We start from the raw sequence: 24,981 nt of genomic DNA, 5'->3' as shown, positions 1-24,981 counted from the left end.
TTTGAAAAAAAGAACGAGAAACATCTTTCTTTTTGCGATTTTTGTTGCACCTTGCCTCCAAGCGGCCGCCGGCAGAAGCTGAAATTTGGCGTCATAACACCCACCCGCGGCCAAGGTCGGCCACAGCCGTCGCAGTGTTTCCAGGGGTGTCGGTCCCTTGCAGCGTTTGTTTAACCTCTTTCGGCGATCTTCGCACGTGGTCCGTCTGAAAAACTATCCCCCTCGGCGCTCCACGCAAGTGGTGCGTCTTACATGAGGCTTCCGGCGGTCGTCGCTCGGTATTGACGCGTTCGTCGCGGGGGAAGAAAATTCCCCGACATTGCTGTTATAACAGCATAGTTAGTCGTGACACGCTGTCGCACACGTTTCCCAAAGACGAGAAGGTGCGTAAACTTTGGATACCTGCCTATTAGAGAGCTTTAGCTTGTCCGGTAAACGGGTAAACACGGGCGTTGGGACGTTCGGGCGGAATCGTAAACGTGAGCGGCCTGTATGGTGCTGCCACCTGGTGGCGCAGAGCTCAAACAGACAAAAACGGCTAATATTGCAGTAAGCAAGTGTATTCGATTTCGCTGCTGGTGGTACCAGGACAGCCTTTCACCCATATACTCATTCGCCGTCGCGGACTTTCCGAAAAACTGCTAAGACGGTACTTTGGGCCGTACAGAGCGATCCGACGCCTGAGCGACGTGAACTACGACGTCGTTCCTGACAGTGACAGTATATAGCTACAGTCGCCGCAAGCACTTACCCGAAGTAGTGCATGTGGTGCGGATGAAGCCGTATCCGTCGAACTAAGTTTTCTTTTTGTTTTTTTGTTGTTTAGTTTTGCGTGTGTTACCCTGTGCGTTTGTACACCGCCCTCATATGCTTAAGTTGCGCCTCGGGACGATGCTTCCTTCGGAGGGACGCAAATGCCGCGCCTGTACAACGATGAAGAGGAGCACTATGCGAGCAGGCATGAGCGTTTCTATCAAGGCGCGGTGAACAAGAAGTTGTGGTAGCGCGCAGTATTTAAACGGCGACCTGCTGCTTGTCCTCTTGACCAGTGATGTGCGACCGTTGCTCCAACGTTGCTATAACGACCGTGCGATGTTGCTATAATATATATATATATATATATATATATATATATATATATACCGCCAGTCCGCCCGCTGAAACGTCGAGTAAACAAACATCTCCAGGGACCATGCTCGTTTTCTCCATGTGGAAATTGATAGCAATCCTGTTTTGTAGGTACGCGGGTACCAGATAAAAGGCAAACGAGAAGCAAAACATTTATTTCAATAACAAGCTCAATCAGCAGTAAGAATCAAACAGAATTACTATACATCGAGAAATGTCATGCATATCCCAGCACCGCCATGGCTACTACAAATCAACCGCCCAGCCTTGTCCGGTCAAACCACCGCAACTGCTTCCCATGCGCCACCTTCTTTCCGCAGCCACGTGTCCTCCCGGTTGCTCAGCGTGAGCTCTTTTTATAACGGCCTTATTAGTGAGGCGCCATCTGGTAACGTTTCGTGTAAGCATACTAGTACAGCCGCTACTTAGGGCGGTACTGTCCGAAATTCCTACAATCTGCGCGCTTGTGTGTGTTTATGTATGTGTGCATGTGCGTGTGTGCAGTTTGTAGTGATCTAGATAGTTTAAATGTGTTTCTAGAAACGTTTACGTGACAAGAATATAAATTGTACTGTGCCTGTGCTTGAACGTACGGGAGTCAACAAACAGTGCGACCTCTTGAACCTCTTAGTGCTGTTCAATGAGTTATTTCGGATTACTACTTTCTGACAAACAGAAAGGACAGTGCCCATTAAAATTATCCATCAGTCAATCTTTTGTTTCTTCCTTTCTTTCGTTCTTTCTTTCTTTTTCTCTTTTTCCTACTTTCTTTCTTCCATTCTTTGATTCTTTCGTTCGTTTTCTTTGGTTCTTTCTGCAATGCTGACAGACATTGTGGCTATACATAACGCATCTATAAAGCGGAAGTATTCCTTCTGCAAGCGTTTCCACAGTTGCACTAGCCAATGTTGTCCTCCTTGGGCGACAGGCATTCAAGAGAGACAAGGGTCGCCTTCATTGATATGCACATATCGGAGAGAGACCCTGCAGCCTACTTATTTTAGGGAAGTCACGAGCTGTCAGTCACTTTCTGGAAAGCGGGAATTGCTGTGTGAGGTAGCAAGAACATTATGTGAATTATCAATGTGGAAAATTGAATTAGAGCACAACACGACTTATATGCTAATATTGGCGATATAAAATGGTATTCGCTGGAATCTTAAGGAAGCTAGTACGAGGTCAAACGCAGAAAAAAGCCCCTCTACACTGTTCAAGATGATTAACTAACCTGTGGCAAAGAGCAATGAAAAAAAATGATGTACACAGGTCGAATGCAAGCTGTAGGCGACGAATAGAAAAAGGCATATGAAGAAAATAAGGACATTACAGCCAACAAAGAAAAGTAACGTTGCCAATAATATAGATCAGCAAGTAGAACAACTGAAACGCACAATTGCAGCGAATGGTCCCAGTATCGCACCAGCTTGTCCTGCTGCGTGTCGTAGGTTCTTCGCTTCAATAGTAGAATGCATCCAGAGTCAATGCTTTAAACAAAAAGAGGTTAACGTCAACTCAGTGCGGTCCCTAAATAACGATGTTATTATAGACGAAGTAGTGCAAATTTGCTGAGAGTTATGGCAGTTTTCATGTTTCATTCCAGCACCTCAAGACCTGTGGCAGTGTCATGCAATGTTATGAGGCTGGTGGAGGGGCTAATTCACTAGCTTGATCGTGTCACGCTAATTATAAAGAAAAGATGTGGATTCTAGTTTTCTCACCAGTCATCACAAGGAATCGTGAGCAGAAACTTTAAACATATAGCGCCTTCTATGAGCGGCATTTACACCGAGCTTAAGGAAGAAGAACGTTAGCCGGCAATTCCTATGGCACACGTGAAATTGCACCTTCGATGTTACGTGTGAAAACTCTCTCAATTAGTTGGAATGCATCATGCGCACAAAACATTACACTGAGATTGGTTCTGTGGAGATCTTAAAACATGTATCCTCGTAATGGGACTTTGAATGCCTTATGGGTAACTACAGTAGTATCAGAAGGTGAAAGGTAGCCGTTCGTCCGCGATCGATATACTGTAAGTGCGCATAGAATATTGTAATGAGGGATTCCACTTCAATATTCAACTATCCGATATTATGCTGATATCACGACGAGGGGAATTAAGTCATACTTAATCGCATTGAAACGACCGAGGGTAGAGTGCACTCTGTTTTGAAGCTATTGAGTTTAAATGCACAGGGCATTGCGTTTCCATGTTGACTCTCCACCCCCCCCCCCCCCCTCCCCCCCCCAAAAAAAAAAGTAACTCAAAGTTGGATAGCACTCTGAAAACGACGGCTTAGGTAAATGAATTATTACCGGTCCTCCATGTCTCCCCGTTTATGAAAGGTGCCTTATACGTGGCCTCAGTTTTCATCCAGTTCGCTTCATGAATTTTTCAGTGCCTGTTCGCTCCTGCCGGTGCAGCAGACAGCAGCCAATCTGTGCAACCAGGCGAAAGTGCTTCATTAATTAGCCAGTATCGTGCGGAAAGAACCCCCCCCCCCTCCTCCCTTTTCGCCGTCTTAATTCCGACCTGCCCTTTTTTGGCCTCTAGTCACACAGCAAGTAGGCTCAGTTCGCCTACCGATGGATTCCAACTTCATTTTGGGTGAGAGAATGTAGAAACCTACTTATTATGGACGCCAGAGCAGAAAGCGCTGTGATCAACTGACTATCCCGATGAAATCAGAGTGCCTCGCCGCGTCTCACAATGCAAAAGCAAAATTCAGACGTAGTAGAACACCTACGTCTCCAGTTCGTCAAGTGTTCCCCCACCTGGGCGAATTTTGCACAGTAAGCTGATGGGTAGTGACGGCATCCATGAAATGCATGCAAAATTAAGTTAGAGAGCATGCCTTCCACATGAACTTTGCAGTAGAGAGCCGACAAGGCACACTTCACAAAGTTCACAGAGAATTACCATTCACATCGAAGAATTAAATAAGACTGGGGGTCCGAAATCATAAAGCCTTTCCTTCGTGAGTGGACTTCATCAATTCTCGGCTACCATCGTTAATTACAGGTAAAACATCAGGAATAGCTGGAATCTGCTCTCAAGAAGAATTCTAGTTTACGAACTTGTGTGTGAATAGGGGCCTTGATCCAGCCACGTGAAAAAAAAGGCGTGTCTCGTATAGTTGAGTTAAACCTAAGCGGTGACTAGCGACAGATTAGCCCATGTAAAAGGTGCACAAGTTTTATGCCTCCCTATAAGCACATTTTCTTTACAGTGCATGCTGTAAAGCAATCTTATAGATAATTAGGGTCCGGAGAGAAATGAAATCGCAAAAGGACTAAAAGAAACTTAGCTCTTTTAAAGACTATACTTCATGACAATGAGACAAGTGAGTGAGCATGCGCATGTGAACAAGAACAGCTGCGGAAACTGAATATCACAAGTGACTGAGGCGCACAAGGGTGGAAGCTTGGGCTAGTTAATTTGACATTAGAATTTCTAAACCAGCACAAAAAACATGGAGAGAAAGGTGCAAACACAGACGCTGTAGCCAGATTATCACGTGATATCGATCAAGCCAGCCAGACACATTGATTTGAATGGCTCCTGTTTTGACTACATAAGTTCTTTCGTGCTGCTTTATCGGTACTAATGGCTGAAGTTACAATAAAGTGGCGTTCTTCCTATCTGACCAATTGATTATTCGGTTGACTTACAAAAATAAAATCTAATATGTTCGCAACTCAGTCATATACTGCATTTTCACGTGTGCTACTGGTTGAAACACGAGGAATGCTTTGCGGTCATACGAATCATGCCGCACTCAAGCCTGCACATTCGACCAGTGACTACAAAAATAATGGTTGGTGATCTATCGCGACTACAATCTATCCTTATTTTATTATTTTGTGCACACATTTTGGGACGCATAGTGAGATTATTTTCACCTCCCTTTTCACCAAGGCAATTCAGTGCAGCCATTTTGTTTGATGATGCGAGAAAGAAAGAGACAAAAGAAAAGAGATAGACAAGGATGCTAACCACAACAGAAAATCCATTTTGCTACCCTACACTAGTGAAGCTGAGAGGTAAAGCGTTAAAAAAAAGAACTAGAAAGAGATACAGCACAAGCATACTCGTATATTTTCTACTGGTCACGATCATCCCTCCTGATCGCACATAAATGGTCAAACAAACACAGGACACGATCCAGATTAACATCAATTAGGGCTAAACCCATAATGTTATGTGAACAATGTCATTAAGTGATAAAGCTCCAGCACAGGTTTCAGATCGGCTTGTATTGTACCAGAAAATTAAATTGGGTGAGGGAACTACTTTGCAAGCATTTGAACAAGGATATTAATTTGTTTAGGCCCATGATAAAAAAAAACAGAATAAATGCAAGCTCTCTTTACCACTGCAGATTGGTGATGTTCTGTAAATAAATAAGAGCCAAATGAAAATGTATACATTGCAGCGAACTTACTTAAAGGAAGGCCTCAAAATTTATGTATTGGGTTATGAGAAAGTACAAGGTAGTGTAAATATTGGGATCTACCACAGCGGAATGCGCTAAGATAAAAACCATCATGCACACTGACCAAACAAAACGCGTACGTTCATTTTATGTTAGCATTAGAGAAATACAACTTCTTGACTTCGCATTCTATTAAACAAATGACATCACAAGAACGGATCAATTTATTTCTACAAAGTTGTGTGACAGAGCATAGAGGATAAGATATGAGGAAAGAAAGTAAAGAAGAAAGGAATCGTACAAGCAAGGCTCAATGTTCATCGATTTATATTTGCGTCGCATTCTCCATAATCCCGCCAACCATCCATCACTGCCGAAATCGGAATCGATTTTGTATTACACGAATGTCATCGGCGCCTTGCTTAACACGCACCCCTGGCAAACCAGGCGTGAAGCACAGCACGAATTGCACCATGAGGTTTCATTGCAGCTGACTCGGCTTTCCCTTCTGTTTCATTTTTGGTACTGGCGTTGATGACCTTGTACGCACATAGAGAAAAACATCTTGAACAAGTAGGTCACGTGCCCTCCTGAAAGAAGCTCTCCCTCGCCTCCACTTTAGTGGCTTGAAGGAAGCTACAGCACGGCTTACGAGACTTAGAGGTGATATCTTGTGCAAATGAAGCTAAAGCCCGGAAAGCCGCTTGCTGGTTAAGCACCGAGCACGCCCGAATACGCGCTTCCAGTACGAGATGTGAGTAAACAGGAGTATAGTTATGTACTACCTACCTCTCGCATACAGAATATGCTTTCTGCACATACAGTATTGCTCGTGTCACATGTATGTATGAATTACGCATTTTACGTTCTGTCCGCTTCTCGTCTGCTGCATTTCGGGAATTTCTAACACGACTCGCATCATTACAATTTCCCAATAAACGTGTTAACACTAGGAGTGATCCTACATGGCTCCTCCCAAGCTTCCACAGAAATTATAAATTACAGATGTTAGAACACAACTTACCCTTTATATTAAATAACTATACCGACATTCATCATTTCCCTTTAAGCGAACTAAGAAAACATTTTATTGATGCGCATTTCTTCTGACAATTTTTGTAGCGTTAGCTACACTGGCCTAGGCAAGCCCGTTTCGCGCGGCACATCAAGAGCCGTGCTGCGCATGCGCAAGGATCAGTGATGTCATACGGCTTGCGCACCGGAGCCACCAGAGACGGCACCTCTCGCGCACTCCGCCGCCGCCGCGCGCGACTCACCGCTGCCGGTCTGCGCATTCAAGAGGAGTGACGTCGTAGCCGTGTAGACGCACTGGCGCCGGCGCGCTCGCTGTGCAGTCGCCGTCTGACACTGCGCTGGAGCCGCTGCGCTTCTGACTGGCGTTTGCCAGTGTGGTATAGCCATGGAGAAGGAGAGCGCAAATGCTGCTCAACAGCGCAGAAGAACGGAGAAGCTTGACTCATCGGATCCCGAAGTAGTTGCCTGGCAATTAGCGGTTGAGCGTAGGAGACAACCAGGAAAGCTAAGAATAATCAGCTGAACCTTTGCTAACGCTACGTATATCCTGGCATAGCCGAGCTAAGCCACTGCAACTTTTTTTCCCCAGTGTTCCAACTACTAGTATTTTTGGTATAATCTGAATGTTATTTGTTATCTTTGTTTCCTTTACTTATAATATTGTGTAACTTCACTGTTGTGTAATGACAGTACCTTGTAAAAACATATCCTTTCTTATCGTTTTGTTCTGCATTCTTTTGTATTTTATCGATAGCTTCGTCATCATTGTCTGTTTTAACCGACATATGTTCACTATTGTGTAATCACTATATTACTTTGTAAAATATTCAACTTTCTTGTTATCCTTTATATTATGATTTTACGTTCCTTTGTTAACGACGAAATGTGACATGTTGAAACTACTGCCGCATCACGCTTGCTATGGCCTAGTCAAGCTGTTTAAATCAGCTTTTTGCCCTAGCAGCCATTTGCCAATGTGTATTTTGGAAAATAAAATGATTTGACTTGTTGGTTCGGAATTGTTAATACCAAACCTGTAACGTAGGAAAGACAAGATGACACAATGCGAAAATGTGCACGCCACAGAACGGATTGGGATGTCCCGTCTTGTCACTTCGCGGTTTGTTGGTTTGTAGTTTAGTTTAACTGCGAACGAGCAGCTTTTGAAGATGTGCAACTCTGCTTTCAAGAAACGGTGGCCGGTAAACAGTTCCGCTGAAATAGATTGGAAGGAAAAGCAAACAATTTTTGTGACTTCGCGAACGTTGCCCTTGTAGAGACATTAAGACTCCATTCTGGTGAGATGTGAAAAAGATTAACTACGAAGTCGTTCCGTATCCCCTTTCATCTAATTTTAAACCTGTGAGCCGTGGTATAGCTGACGCAAACAATCATGTGAGACCGTACCCTGTACACGCATAAAAGTACCGTGCTGCTGAGGCGATGCACTTCTGGGTCAGTTTAAACCTACCCGTTTATGTCTACTAAGTCTGACTACTAAATCTGCTTAATTTTTCAGAGCTCATTGTTCTATAATAAAATAACAATATATAATCTTGGAAAAAACTAAAGATAACGTTTGCGCTAGCGATCATTGCTATAGAATTCATATCTCTCTGATGGACATACCGAAGGCTAAGGATTTGATATCGTACATTTCTTTCCGCATTTTTTCCACCGTCATTTCTCGCAATATTTCATTATCTTCTTTACATGCAGCCCACAACTGATAAAAATGTCGTTATTCCCATAATTTCTGATGCGGAGTGATCATTCTGGAAACGACAACTGCTTCAGACTGGAACACAATACATACACATGTTAAAACATTAAATGTTCGAAATGATTACAACTAATGAATCGGGGCTTTTCTGTACCGAATAAATTACTATCTACAACTGTCAAATTAAAACTATGATAAGTAACTCCAGCTTATATGAAAGCTAAAACCAAACGAGTCTGTTACACGAACACAGATGAGACAATGATAGTAGTTCCCAAGAGCAAAAAATTTAGCGTTAATGTGTTACGCATACTCATAAGAACAAACACTCTACTTTAAGGTGCAGTTTAATAGGTCTGTTATATTGTGCTACTTATAAGCTGTGTTCTAAAACTGTACAGGCGCACGCAACCGGTGGCGACTGGTGGTGGTTACTGATATGCTCTTAGATGATAAATCACAACATAATGCTTCTAATGTGACATGCAAAAGAAAATAAGAAGGAAGAGTCGCATATTTAATGAAGTTAAATACAAATGTTGCAAGGCAAATACAAATTACCTTCTGTAAGAGCACCAAATTTTATAAAGCAAAGAATTGTCGCTACGTCCGTGACATCAACAGCATAATTTTTCTTCTTCTCTTCATCGTTTCTACCCGTTTTTTCTTTCTCCAGTGAAGGGTAGCCAAGTGGTTCAGTCCTGGTTTACTTCCCTTTCTTTAATTTATCCTTATCCTCTCTCTCACAAACATAACCGTCGCTTGTATCTAAACGTCGAAAAAGCCACGCTTCGCAAACATTTAAATATGCGCGCGTTCATGGTACAATTACCGGTGAGCCGTAACAGCTGCGAGAAAAAAAAAAAAAAGAAAACTGTTGCGCAGAATGTGCATGAACTAGCCATGCTAACGCATTAACCTAATTTGTGGATGATACAGAACTGAACCCGTAGTCACGAAAAGGTCCTACGCTAGAATTGTTCGTAAAATAAAATTACAGCTGATGCAGTTGCTGGACATATTATCGAAGACTGCCAGCAAATGGTGCAGAACACTTAGGAACCAAGAGTTTTGTGAATTCGGCCCCTGGGTACGGCTCAGTCTGCGTAAACGTCTCTAAATGGATTGACTGAGTTGCTACTCTGAAGATGCATCACTTGCAGGCACACACCTAGTTACAAGGTAACCAACGCTGAGCGCGCCCTATCCATCATAACCGAAGGAAATGCCTAGAAAAAGAAAACACTGCAATGGAGGCGGGAAAGCTCGCATACTATTAGCGCTTGAATGACTACAAATCGTTGCCCAAGGTGACGAGACCCGCGTTGGGGATCTCGGGGAAGTTTGACCCTTGTGTTGCTTCCCTAAATCGCACAAAGCTCTGATGTGTATATCGCAGGCTCTTGCGGTGGTGTGGGGAGATGGACACGTGTGCGAAGCTGCGATACCCGTCGCTTGCCAACTTGAGCGTAGCATGACAGTGAAGACACGCCCTGTTGCACAGCTTCACGCTAGGTGGGTGCCCACGAGCTATAGATCGAGATAGGCTGAACGAACACGTTTAGGGAACAAACAGAACAATGACAAACCAAAGTTTCCTCAATTGCGAAGGTACAAACAGAAGGGCGAGTGTCGTGGATTAGCAGACTGGGACGGTTCGCCGGCGTCGATTTATCATGACGCCTCAGGCTTGTCAGGATGCTGGCCAGCCCGGCACGTCAATTTCTTCTCGAAACGCTCCGCTGCACCGCAAAGCCGTTGGTGAGCGACAGGTTGGAAGAGAGAATGTCTAAGAGCTTCTTACGCAGGACGAAGCCTTACGCTCCTGTCCCTTCATTCCCAATAAATATCCTTCTGTTGTAACATTTCTTATACGTTCCACCGGAACACACGAAACTTTGAAGCTCTTAATAACAGAATAGCACACTGCCGAGGCGATAAAGAGCGCCTCATTTAACGTAGTAACTTCGTAGTAAGTTACTGTTAATAATTATGCATGTCTCACACACAGTGGGAATCAATATTATCTGAAGCATTTTGGAGGTAGATGGCTATACAGCATCATTCGGGGTTCCACAATGAGTTACCAGGGTGACCAACGTGTGTACGTAAGGCGAGCAACTGTGTGCTTTACGTGAGCGTATATGTGACGCCAGCAGCAAGAAGACGACGACTACAGTACAATAACGAAGATCGCGTGATAGGCAACGGCATGATTTCTACTCCTGCCACTCGACGCGAGTTTTCTACATGGCCATTTTTTAGTTCTGCATTGGTACCGGACAAGTATAAGGTGGGAGAAACACGGATTGGGACGTCATCTACGACCAAGCGTCATACAAGAGAAAAATTGTGGTCTATGATAAAGCGGCAGAGGCAGTTGTACTCCAGCGAAGTTGCGTTAAAACCTGGTCGACCAGGGCCAATCAGGAAGGCAGTACAATGTCGCACAGCATCTAAGGAGTTAACGTGACCCGACGTGCTACAGCATTCAAAGTAGGTCGCACAATTCACAAGCCCTTAAGAACTTCAGCAGAGCCCTTTAGGCCTTGAGGGCAGAAACCCGTCTGGACCAGTGTCCCAAAGCTTTTTTCCTCTGGGAACGGCGATCGTCCAGTTTTTAGAGCGCAGTCGCGAACACTTTTCTAGCCCCATTGAAACGAGGACAGTCACAGAGGAGGTGCTTGATCGTCTCTTCGCAGCCACAGTTGTCGCAAGCAGGGCTGTCAGCCATTCCAATGTGGAAGGAATAGGCATTCGTTAATGCCACGCCGAGCCACAGGCGGCACATAAGTGTTGCTTCCACTCGTGGTAACCCTGGTGGAAGACGGAGTTGTATACGTGGATCCAATATGTGCAGGTTTGCATTGCTGAATTCACTGGTGTTTCATATAGTCTGAGTAAGCTCGCGTGCGATCGAAGGAGCGAATCTTTGTGGCTGCGTCTGTTCTCGACAGTGGTATTGATATAATAGGGGGACCATCGTGGGCCGATCAGGCAGCGTCATCCGCACTGTGAAATTAACAATCTTTCTTATCATGAATGCGATGAAGCGCTTCAGCAGCAGATGAAATCGACATGTCCATTAGGTGGACACGTACAGAATACACTTCTGATCTTCGGTTCAGAGCCGTCGGCTATTTCTACTAGACCCATCGAGCGTTCCAGCATAATCGCTAGTGCTCGTACAAGTTCTACAATGTAAAACCATATTCGCGTTGCGCATGTCATCTGTTTACAAAGGTACGGCGACAACACAGAAAACATACGGAATCGTCTACTAGAATCGAGAATGTTATGTTGCATGCAGGTGCGTCTTGCGCCGAGCGATAGCGCTTATTGTATGTTATTCGGTGAAAAGTTGCCACCGGAATAAGATAAACAAGTACACGGGTCGTTATCATTATCATTTGTTTTGGAAACATTTTTGCCCTTTCAAGAACATGTATACACTTGACAGGAAACGGAAAGCGAGCAGCAGGCTGGCAACTGCCACCGGAAGGAGCACAATGCCTGCCTACAATGCCTGCCTACAGCCGTGACAGAAGTTAGGTACGGACAAACAAACATACCGTAAAGCGGGTGAAGTTCCACAAAAATACTAATCGCACTAAAATCCATTGTGGCCTAATGATTAGAGCATCGGGCTGATGTGTTGAGATCCAGAGGTTTGATCCTTTCAGTCGTCGCGAATTTTAAATGCTGAACATTTCTTTGCCTAGTCAGAGGCAAGGTGAGAGCAAGCTCACGCACAAGGACGTACCAATTTGGTCTCCAAGATATGTGGGCCAATTCCGGAAACAGTGCAGCTTGAAAAGCCGGCGGGCATAGAGCAAGCAAACGGTGACTATGGTGTAAAATAAAGCGGCCTTCACGCCGTCTTCGAGCCGTCGTCGTCATAGAATCGTAATCATTGCATCATCGTCTTGCCAATGATGACATCGCGTCGTCTTCACAAAGTCGCCGTTATACCATCGTGGTCGTTGCATCGTCGTCATACCATTATCTCAATACAATTGTCGTTATGCCATCGTTGTCACGCCATTGTAATCATTTTAACGTCGTTATCCCATCGGCATCACTCCAGCATTGGCATCACGGTGTCGTCACGCCATTTTGTCCTATCGCCGTCGTCACTCAGGCATCATCATCTAACAGTCGCCATGCAGTCGTCCCTGTATCGTCGTCATTCCGTGGTCGCCAAGCCGCCATTCGTCATAATATAGTCCTCACCCTTTGCACACACTCGCGTCATCTCTATCTTTCAGTGCTTCGCATGATGTAGATAATCATCAAGGATGTTTTCTGCCTATTTTTTTCTAACCGGAGGAGGCTCAAAAGAGGGTGACCCCAGAGCGTACTTACCACAAAGCGCTTGGAATGAGGCAAGGAAGGCTTCCCATTAAAATTAGGCAAATAATGCTTCGTAGCAGATTCCAGTTAGTGCTACACATGTTCGAAAAGCCTGGTGTCACTATCGTTTCTTCCGGGTGGAACACACGATTGCTCATGTACCACAGGCGATGGGCGTCTGAGAGGCAAGCAGCGGAGAGGCTTCAAAGAACGCTGTGCATTTTAGGTAGTATGAACCAGAACCATAACAACAACAACGACAACAAAAACACATGCAATTTGTAGGCCCCATTAAAATTGTCTTCAAGCTGTTTTGTTTTTAACACGAAAGTGTTTTATGCCGGGGTCCACCAAGACTTCACTGACGTATTTCCGTCACGGAAATACGTCAGCTTACAATGTACACGAACATAATACAAAGAAAGAAACCAGAAGAAAAAGTTCCACAAACATGCAAAATCTGGAAATCGAACCCACGACCTCTCGGTCCGCGACGATAGATCGCCGAGCGTTTAACCCATTGCGCCACAAACGCATTTCCAGAGAGCTACACAGACGCGCCTTATATATCTAACACTCCTCCGTGTACCCGCGCTCTTGCTCGGGGCGGTGCCGCCGCCTACGAGCAGAAAAGAGAAGTACTGCATTATGACACTAACGCGCACCGACAGTGAACGCTTCGGTGGTCTCAGCACTACGACGCCTCGATGCCAGCATTCCAAGGGACGCTGGCATCAAGAAGCACTACCAACGCCAGGTGGCGTTCACCGTACTCAGCACAGCGGAGCGTGGCCTCCGCAATTAGCTCTGAAAATGTTTCTGAAGTTGATCGCGGAGGCTGCAATTACGACGCGCTGTACGCGCTGATTTGACTCGGTGACGATTCAGTTACGTGCTTTGTCTTGCGCGTTGTATTAGTGTGTCAGTTACGTGCTTCGTCTTTCGCGTTGTGCTAGCGTGTGCAGCGTAGTGCAGCTTCCATATGCACGACGGTTGCTCATGGTCATCGACGTTGGTAGTCGTGATGGAGGAGACGTGCCACCAGGCGTCAGCGTGGGTGCATCAACGCCTAAGGGCGCTTTAGCCACAAAACACCAATAGACATTATATATCAATGTGCAATAAACATTACACTACTTCTGTGAAGACACGTTTCACTTTCGTGTTCTATACCGATTCCTATATAAGAGGGATCAACCACATTTTTTGGGGGGTTTCTTTAACAGCGAAACTGTTTAAGCCAGCCGTAATTTGTGGTGCGTGCCAAGAAACTGCCTCGCCGTAGCCATGGCAACCCAAAGGAGAAGGAGGAGACCGCATGCTTACGCGGTCTCCTCCTCGCCAGCCTCCTGCCTTCCCGACCCACGCCTCTCTTCGCTCCGCGGCGCAGTGAGCCAGGAGAAAGAAAAAAATCACAGCATATCCACGGGGTGAATGATGATGAGTGGAGCGAAGCTCCGGGGGATCCTTCGGGTAAACCACAGCTACGGACGAGAGATAAAGAGAGCGTGCGTCAGGAACGAACGCCCTTGTGCAATGCAGCGCCCCTACCTACGGACGAGAAAGAGAACGCGCGTCGGGAACGAATGCCCTTGTGCACCGCAGCGCACCTAGCTACGGACGAGAGAGAAAAACGCCGGAAGCGTTCTCCGGAAGCCGGAAGCTGGCTTCCGGTTATGCTATACATATATATGTATATATGCGCATACATACATACATACATACATACATACATACATACATACATACATACATACATACATACATACATACACATACATACATACATACATACATACATACATACATACATACATACATACATACATACATACATACATACATACATACATAGCGGTCTCCATGCCAACCAGAGCTACGGACTTCTAGTGAACACTTAATAAAACTACATGCGGCGTCTCGTTCACGTACGGACACACAGCGCCATTTATTGAGCAATTCATAAACTAGAGGTGGCTACATACTACTACTACTACTACTACTACTACAGAGGAGGAAACGACCCACACCCTAAGGAGCTTCGCCCCTAAAAAAGGCGAAATCTTGCACTAGGCCGCGCAAAGCTCAATATACAGCGAAGCTGGCCGATTGATATCGAGCGGCTACCCTCCAAAGCGTTCGGCGTCGGCAAGCTGCAGCGTTCTTGGCACTGTGCCAACCTTGGTTAGCCTGCCTGCGTTTGTGGCATGCCAGGAACGCTTTCGCTCGTAGGCGTCGACGCGTCCAGCGCTAGTCACGCGAAATGTCGCAAAAGGGAACGTACATCCGAAAATGATCGCTCGAGAATACCTTCCTACATGCGCAGTTAAGTTAAACCAAGTTAAGACCTAGCAGCAACCAAGTTAATACCTAGCAATAGCAGCCAGTAAATTTCGCTGTGCCTAAGCTTTGCGCGACCGAGTGCAAACGTTTTCACTGCCAAAAATAAAAGCCACCCCATTGACTGTCTCCAAACGTACTTTAATTTGGCGTCGCGGACGAGTCTAGAGATGGAAAGTAGCAACAATTTAACAGCTCATACTACCGAGCCTGATGGTAGATAGTACTGTTGCTTGGCGGTAGTAAGGTTCTGGATAAAGCTCGGCGCTGCGTTATCTAAAAATGTAAACGCATATTTTGTTATACGAGCTTGCAAACTCCATAATTTTGACTGCAGCTTCCCTTCTGCCCCCTTGCTGTATAATGTAACCATAAAGAGCAATAAGAAACTGGATTCTTTGACAGTGTGAAAATTAAAGTTTTAACATCTCTGTACTGTATCCATGGGGCGAAGATCGGAGGAGAAAATCTGCTTCCACCCCTTTTTTAGATGCGAAGCAGCTTATGGTCGGGGCTATGTCACTCTCTCCCTCCCTCCCTCCCTCCTTCCCTCCATTCATGCATCCGCCGTGCGGCGTCCACACCCGCACTGCGCATGCGCATCCTCCTCCCCCTCCTCTCTTTGTCTCATCTCTCCTCTCGGTATTCCTCCTCTCCTCTCCTCTCCGGATTGTGCAACGAATGGCAACACCTGCGGCTCCGCGCGCGATAATGCGAAGCAGCTTAGGTTAGAGGCGCGACGGTTGGCGCTGCATACTCTGCTGGGGGGCGCCACTGTAGCTCGCGGTATAATGACGCGCGCGCGCGCTCCGCTCTTCTCATTCTCCTCCCGCAACGCCGCGATGAGTCCCACGTACAGCGCCAGCGTCAACGCCAGTGTCAGCGCCGTGGACAGCGCCGTGGAGAAAAGGGCTCGAGCCGCTGCGACGAAACGGCAGTGGCGACAGGCCGATCTGAAAACTAATGGGAACTTGAGTCGACCCCATGGCTGCTTCGCATACTACTCAGGCTTTCCCTACGGGAAGATGGTGAAATTTTTTTGTTAGCCGGTGATAGCGCCTATTCACCTTTAGCAACTGCGTTTTTGTGTACACGGAATTATGCATGAACAGACATAATCAGCGCTCGTAGGACCATTTATTATGTCACTGCCTTAAAGATGTTTATTTATTTTTATGCAAGCAGTTGCTCGAATAAGCGCCAAAACAGATGACAATATCGCTTGATTAAATGTACGAAAATGTAAGTGATGTACACTTACCTTGAGGAAGAATCGAGACAGCCATAACGCCGCAACATATGTATAGACATGCTAGCAACAGCACTAACAGAGTTAGCAGTAGCAGGTGCAAGGAATACCACCCCGCCAAATTCAATAAGCTTTTCAGACACTCAAAAATCTTTTAGCACACCGAACACTTCTAATAGTGCTATTTGGAGAAAGTATTTAAGGTAAAAAATAGACTCAAGTGTCTCTGTGCATACGAGTTTAAATGCCGCCCTGGAGACTTGACGTACAACGTGGCGGCAAGGTGGAAAAAGGAATGAAAGCCTTGGAACGCAATGCATCATTTGCCTTTCACAAAGTTTGGCCCGAGTATAGCTGCGGTCAAGAGCTAGCTATCCACAAACAAAAAGAAAAAAAAAACGAAGAAATAAAAGCAAGTAGGGTGGGAGAGTGATATATACCACAAAGAGACAGAGAGAGGGACAAAGGAAGCTTTATGATAAGCTTTCACTCAAATGACAGCAGAAGCGCTATGGCACTTCCAGTTTTACACTCATCGAGCTGCGGATTGGCCCACGGTATACATGAATAACAAGGTGCTCGAGCGGCATCGGGGTAAAATGGCATGCGAGGAAACGGAACGCTGTGTCTCAGGGGAAACACAAGGTGAGGCGCAGGCAGTGCATCTACAATACTTCTCGTTGGCGTCTAGCTGCCAGAAACTGCGCGCGTTCTTCCTCGCACATCTCTGTATGCCGGAATGTGGAGTGGTCGTCGAGACTACTACCATCTGAAATGGCACACACTCGGTGTGAGCGTGAGAGGAGTGAAGGAACCAGGCAGGGAAATGAAATTAAATTGTGGGGTTTTACGTGCCAAAACCACGATCTTATTATGAGGCACGCCGTAGTGGGGGACTCCGCAAATTTGGATCACCTGGGGTTCTTTAACGTGCACCCAAATCTAAGTACACGGGTGTTTTCGCATTTGGGCCCCCATCGAAATGCGGCCGCCGTGGCCGGGATTCGATCCCGCGACCTCGTGCTCAGCAGCCCATCACTATAGCCACTGAGCAACCACGGCGGGGGAACCAGGCAGGGAAAAAGAAAAGCACTTTTCTAAAGAAGGTAACGAAAAGTGTCGTCCACGACAAAGATGCACGTTCGTTCAGAAATAAGCCTGATGCACTCGTATACACTCGTTTTCAGTCTGAAATTTGCGGATTATGGAATCAGTAAAGGAAAAATTCAAGCAAAGTTTGCTTTGTCACACGTAGACGCAACTCACCAAAACGAAATTCCTTACAACTGCACCATCTGCAATGCGGGTAAATTTCTTTGAAACATATTCAACGTTACATTCTACTGCAGCGTAATGAAGCGGTACGAGTCAACATAAGTATCTCCTAACGCTAGGAACAAGGTAAAGGCGACAGGCTACATTTATTTTTACGCGAACTGTTAGCCAGTATGGCTGAAACACCACATTCAACCATAATTTCAACTTATCATGAGTCTCGTTTCACCCGACGGTCTTTTGTGCTCGCGTCAAGCTTCAAGCCATTCTCTTAGTAATCTTCGTTCAACCTATATAACTTAAATGTCTACAACACAGCAACAAAACGGATTGTGCTTGCCATGCGTTATAGAATGTATTGCTCCAGCACTTCAATGCAGTTGTAGTGCTGGGAGTTGAACGTACCGCGACTGGTGTGGGAAGTGGCGCAGCGAAGTGCATTTTTTTTCTTCCCGCAGTGTGGATTCGCATCCCTCACCACTTGTGCCACGCAGGCGCAGCGACGGTCTTTAAGCAGGACAGGGGAGCTTTCGATTCACAACATGCAGACTACCGTCTGTCTCTTTGTATTTGTCTGTTGACACATCCAGATTCCGGTTGGGTCGAATCCGAGCATCGACAAAAACTGTTGTTCACAACCAAGACATACATAGGACTCTTCAGCGGGATCGACCAACGTTAAATAAATAATTTAAGTCAGTTTTGAAAAGAATTCAACAAAATAAGAACGAATGCGGGAGCAGTAGGGAACTGCGCACATGTACAGTTTATTCGATTGAAAAGAGCCCCGTCGTCTGAGCGTCAGCTGCCCTGACAGCTGCAGTTGCCTAGAAAAAGGCCTCGGGGGCTCGGTGGTTATGCTTACTAACCACGCTGCCTGCTGTCTAACAAGAAGATGCTGCCTAACCTGGGTAATGGGTAGAAGTCATGTAGATACATATATATATATATATATATATATATATATATATATTTAGAACTGTCCCACGTCTTTATAGCAATGTATAAAAACAATGCTACTGCAAATAATACAGGGGCCGCTTGTTTCCTTCGCCAGATTTGTTTTTAAACTCTTTCAATAATATGATGGGAGATCTGCCGCGCAAAAATCACTACGCACATGAGAATGCTTCGTTAGACCAAGCAGTCGGTGACATGTGCGAAAACCAGAACTTGGTAACGATTATATTGTAGTAAATGCATACATATAGCACATAAGAAAGCACGCTGGGTGGGTGCCTGAACAGTTGGGATTTCAGTTTATTTGGTTTACCATTTTTTGGCATTGCTCCCGAGAACATTTGATTAATACGGTGAGTGAAGCGGGAAGCTAACCAAGGACACTACAAGAACGGCTCTCTCGGTTTTATTCAGCCATACCGGCTGAGCGTCTAATAAAACTTCAGCACTGTGTGGCAGAATCACAGTGTTAATATGATGGCTCCTATAGTGGCTCCTTTTGAGACAGGATTAACTGACAACAAAAATTATGGCAGCTCAAACTCACTTATTAGAATATACGTGAAGTGAATCATTGTTTACGCGTTTCAAGTAAAGGCTACGCAAAAAGACACATCATGGTACTGATGACAGGGTCAATTGTATTTTATTTCCAACTACGTGTACGCAATTGTCGACGTTCTTCTCTCATAGCAAAATCATTGTGACGTATAGCTTGGCCAAGATATGTACGTAGCTGTGTATACCGTGCACCACGTTTTGCATTGTAACAAATACGTGGCATTCCGGCAAGACGCATTATCTGGGGTTTGATAATGCTCTTCGGTGACTCGACGCTGCTGCAAATGCCATACCTTCCCGCAATGCGTTGTTTTATACTCAGAGCCTTATCGACGCTCTTCCACCCAGACACCCACGTGGTCCACATGAACGTGGATCACACTGTCTCCAGGATCAAACCAGTTTTCATTGAATGATCTCCGAGGGTAAAGGGGGTAGGCAAAGAATGTTTCGCATTAAAGATGAAACCACAAGGCTGCACAAAACATAATAACGGTCATAGAAAACACAACAAAACAAATAATAGCATAAGCCTTCACAGACTCAAATTCAATGGGAAGCCACATCAAGTCAGGTCACAAAAAAACAAATGCCCGCCATGGTGGCTCAGTGACTAAGTGTGAGGCCGCGGGCTCGATTCCCATCTCAGAAAGAGCGACAACGTGACGTTCGCCAATGACGTTTTGGTCACGTGTATCGTATTATAAGAGAAGTAAGCGGGGAGGAGCAGAGAGCACCCGTGCACGGCGAAGGGTATGCAGTGAATGAAGCAGAGCGAGAAACCACTCGCTCGCCTTCGAGGCTGGGGAGTTGGGGGAGGCTGGGGAGTTCGGGGTTTTTATAAATCCCACGAATAAATTAGTCACATAAATGCGCACGACGGAGAATGTGGTTTAACGCCTCTAATCAGTACAGGCGCCTCGAGGGCCGCCTTATTGAAGGGCCCGGCTTCATTTTCTCCACCTTTCGGCTCTTTTCATTTACAAATACATACTCGGAACATGAGCTTGTTTTTTACAGTCCAGCCCCCTAGAAATGCGGTTGACACGGCCGGTAATGAAATCGCAGCAGCTGAACGCCACACATGGTCACCACGGTAGGCTCATAAAGCCGGGCACAAGAAGGAGCATGCAAATGAATCACTGAAGCTACAATCTATTATTGGTTGAGCCAAGTTTATCATAATGCCGGTGCTCACCTCGATGTAGTAAGATTTCTGTGCGACCTCCGCTGTTTCTGGCGCACACATAACTTTTCCTAACAACATGGTGGCCGGTATGGGACCTATCATGTGGGATTGTGCGTGCGTGCGTGCGTGCGTGCGTGCGCGCTAATGATGATGCCCACCATGAAGGTCCAATGGATTAAAGCTGAAAATATGTCTACTAGCTCTTATAGTTCTGTTTCCGTTCATGCCCTCTTACGCCTTGCTCCTACGGCGGCCTGTAAGGTCTTTGTAAATAAATAAAAAAAACTATGACAATAGGAACGATTTGTTCCAGTTTCTTTCTCTTCCTTTCTCTCTTTATCTCTTTCTTCCTTTCCCTCTCTCTCTCTCTATTTCTTTTTTGTCTCTGGTATGTGCCATGGAGCTTGGACCTTTCCTGCACTATCACCAGGATCGGCCCAATCTTCAGCGTGACACCGCCGCCACCACCGACAAAGCTTCGCCTCTAAAACCTCTAAACTTCGCTTAAAAGCGGTACACGAGATTGAAATTTATTAAATGCAAAGATGGAAAATAATCATGAATGAACGAATCAAAATTTTTGCTATAAGTTTAACTAAAACTAAAATATAGCGGCTTGTCGCGGCAGAAACGGATAAGGCACGATGCTAACCATGCACGAGGCACGTGGGAAGATCGCGCGCATTGAGCGACGGTCCATATTGTCTTTCCCTTGCATGCTCGCGCATCGCCCTACCGCTTGCAGTAGACCATCAGCAACATGCGGCGCGCGGGACAGTACGCGCTCGGCCGCGTGGGCAGCCCTGTTTGGGTTAGAGGAGGAGGCGAACATACTTCTTCCCTAGCCCTACCGTAGGGCAGGGTTGGCTTGATCACGTGACCTGCAACATCGGACGCGCTAGGAAAGACAGCGCGCATCAAGCCCGCATCCTTCTCGGCTCGCGTTCGCATACTTTCACTTGCATGTGCAGTACATCACGTGGCCAATAAATAACACACGGCACGCTGGCCACTTATTCTCCTCGCACTTGGCCTTTATTTGATACAGCATGGCCTCGACGACGACGACGACAATTCTTCTGGTGTGACCGTGTAATCTCAACGACGATTAAAAAATATTAGGCTGTTAAAAGCGTATTCCCACTGGGCAGACGAAAGCGAGCATCACGACCAGTGCATAAAATTAGGTGACTATAGCGTTTTCGGTCTGTGACTTGGCTGGAATAAATGATTGAGCTCAGAAATAGAAAGCATCAGCTTTCCAGCAGGCATTTCAGAGTGAAGATGAGACCTACTCAACTCACAGGAACCAGATGTTAAGCTTCAACTGCTCCTACGGGTTATTTGCTTCTTCCCCTCACGCACCCTGTACCACACCGCACAAAAGAGTCTGTGCTTTGCAGAACGCTAACTGCATTTGTCCCTGCTCTTCGCTTTTCGTCAGTCGTGGTCCACCGACAGTTACGTGTCCGAGCTGCTTAGTGCAGTGATGTCAGCACGTGGTCCTTTTCTGCTTGCTAGCAGCTGCGCAGGGAACCGCGCTCAGGTCGCTGTCGCTTTCCTGTTCCCTGAGCACAAGTGCCTTCTGCCCGCGCAGTGTACCAGCCGAGCGTAAGAGAACCCCTTTTTGCCACAGTGGCACTTAGACACGCCGACAAAGGAGGCGTGCACATCCCAACTGGCGTTCTTTCACTGCCTGTCTTATCCGGTGTCCCGTAACCCTATCATCTTTGCCGTGAGCATAGAGCGGAATAATACCTACGCTCTTTCGTGAAAAGCGAAATGCAAAAGCAGGTGAAATAAAATGAGGGAGAGGGCATTTATACTTCGGCTGTATTTGTTCATGTCGTATACTTCAGTTAACTATCCTTTTTTTTTATCAAAACATTTTTCTACGTTGACTTGAAGCATATCGTGCATGTCATTGCTTATTCACAAATAAACATATATTCGCCGATTCATCTAGCGTCCAAAACGACATCACTGTATTTTCTTTCTGTTTTATTATTTTCTGCTGAATGTATCGTTCCGACTCAGCAGTGAGCAGTGAACGAGCAGTGAGTGCTTCTAAAAACTTAACTCTATTGCATGGACAAATGCGGCCGTGCTTCCGAGGATAAATATAGCGAAACGACTGAAAAACTGACAAGGAGCACGGGAACTGCGCACGGTGGCAGAATACAACTCAACGAAACGAACGGGCGAGCTCGTCACACGAGCGGAGGCGCAAACAGGGGCCCCCATGCGTAAACGAATTTGCCTCGTTTATGCCGAAAAAAGAAAAAAAAAGCCCGCGTTCTCGCTATCTCCGTGGAAATATCTCGGCTCGGTGCTTCGTTCCGCAATTCCTCATTTATGCTCCACTCGCCCAGCTGAGGCTGGCGCACCCCGGCAAAGCATCCCGGCTTCGCTTCTTAGATTATTCGCACTAGAGGACACGGAAGTTGTGCGACTTCAGCGCTGTCGCAGCACAAAAGACGTGCGTTGCACGAAGTGGTATTGCAGCCGCACTGTTTCTAAGTGAAAAGACAGAACGAATGCCTCCTCTCTCTCCCCCACGTCCCCTTCCTCACATCTTTATCAGCATACTTATGCATACCCCCACGAGCGCGCATTTTTGCGCTCACATGAGCGTAAAATATGCAGTTCTCGAACTCGCTGTCCAGCTTAGTGTTGTAACCACAGTGAAAATGTTGCATTGGAAGTGGCACAGCAGTCACGCCTTCGCGTCGCGCTTGAAATCACTTGGGCGAGAAAATATCTTGCCCTAAATTTTCTCCATGACAGTGCTGAGCAAGAATTTAGCAAGGACGCAGCCCTGAAATACTTTAGAAGACTACCTGTACACAAAATCTCCTGATCATTCTTAGTTAGCTTAGGGGGATACGGATCTGGAAGGTATGCTTCTGTAGCGACATGCCAATTCTATTGAAACTCGGCAGAAGTGTTTGTCCCTTTGTCGTTAGAACTTGGAGTAAATTTATTTACTCAAGAAGGAACGGGCGAAAAAAAAGTTAGGCGTGCCCGATTAAACAAATGAGTTTGTCCCTTTAGGATTACTATATTGTTACAAATGAATAAATTATATAAAATTATTCTGACGATCTAATCTGTTCTCCCTATAATAAAGGCTATGGGTAGTTCCTTGCAATTTCATGCTTTCTTCTGTAGAAACTGCTTTCTTCTGAAAAAATGTATTTGTTTGATTGTTACTATGATCGAGATTTCAGGTAATTTTTTTCTCGATAGAAGCAATTTAGAAATCCAAGATTTCCATAGTCTTGTTGCCCACAAATTTTCAATATATACACAATCTTCCAAACCTGTAGGCCTTGGCAGTTTCCCAACGATATTGTAACAGATAAAATTGATTCAAAAAGTTTAAAACATGCAAGAACGCACGCCACTGCCAGGCAAAAAAAATCAGATTTTTTTCATATTTTTGTGTCGCATAGGTAATAAACAAGCTTTGTGAGAAGATTATTTATTGGCTTACAAATTAAAGTAAACAAAGTGAAAAAAATGCGTATATCGGGCGAAAATCATGAATTTAGCCCTGCGTCCCTTAACCTAAATCTTTTCTGTATCTGAGTCCTACATTCTTCTACATCCTTCCTACAAATATTTTCATTGATTTAGTGATCAGCGTATACCAAGGAAGTTACGTTTTAATAAAGCGATGAGAATTTATTATTCCGACAGCACTTATACGGATACTCCAGGCGCATTTCTGCCGGCGCCGTGATGTTTCGTATCAAGTCCAAGGGCCCTCGCAAGCTGTCACGCGTATTTGCGAGTGACAGTTTGCGAAGGTGAGCCGACGATGGAGGTTGACGCTTGCACGCGCAAGAAAGGAAAGCGGCGAGGAAGCGCGCCGTCTTCCGTCGCGCGCGAAGTACCAGGGGGGGGGGGGGGGGGGCGCGAGGCTGGAAGGGAAGGAGGGGTTGTTCGGCTCATGCGGTCGCTGCGCCCTATCTTGAAAGCGATCTGAGATGGCGTCAGAGTGCGCCGAGCACTGATAACTCGTGTGCGCTGTTTACACCTTTTTGTTCGCGTTGAAGCGAGTGGCAGCTCGAAGGTCATTGCGCTCGCTGGAGCTCCGGCGTTTAATCACTCCAGTGTTCCGACAGTGAGTTTCCGCGGTCATCGAGTGAGATGTGTTCATGTTTACTTGCGCGCGCCTCATAATTATGCTTGTTAATTTAGTTACTAAGCGAATGTTTACAAGTTTATACGGCCGATTAAACTACTATGATATATTATGAATTCGTATAGCTGTCTACTAATTTGCTATCGCAATCAATGCTTCGCCTTTGGGGTGAAACTGGGACTTTTTTTTTCACACGACTAAAACCCTGTTATCCTTTCAAACAGGTGCACACTCGCACTTTTGCTAGTAAGGGTATTGAAGGAGAATTGAAGGAGTAGTGTTTCAGGCAGTAGCAACAAGTTTCATGTACTCTTTCCCATGCACCGTTATAGCTAGTAGGTGCTGTCTTCTACTATAGTGAGCATGAGGATGCGGGCTTGGTCCTGGCTACAACTGTCGCATTTTGATGGTGAACGTATGCGAAATGGATCCTCTACCGTGCACCATGCACAAGGTCATTAAAGAGAAAAATAATAAAAGATCATCGTCGATTACGATACTCACTAATGAGAAATTTGACCGCAGCTCTATACGTGTTTTTCTTTAACAATATATTGGCTGTCGCGGGTAATCTGCGCCGTG

This window comes from Dermacentor silvarum, chromosome 2 (genome assembly GCF_013339745.2).
Source record: "Dermacentor silvarum isolate Dsil-2018 chromosome 2, BIME_Dsil_1.4, whole genome shotgun sequence".
NCBI classification, from domain to species: Eukaryota; Metazoa; Arthropoda; class Arachnida; order Ixodida; family Ixodidae; genus Dermacentor; species Dermacentor silvarum.
The sequence above is the reverse complement of the archived record's forward strand: the minus strand, read 5'-3'. Positions refer to the sequence as shown.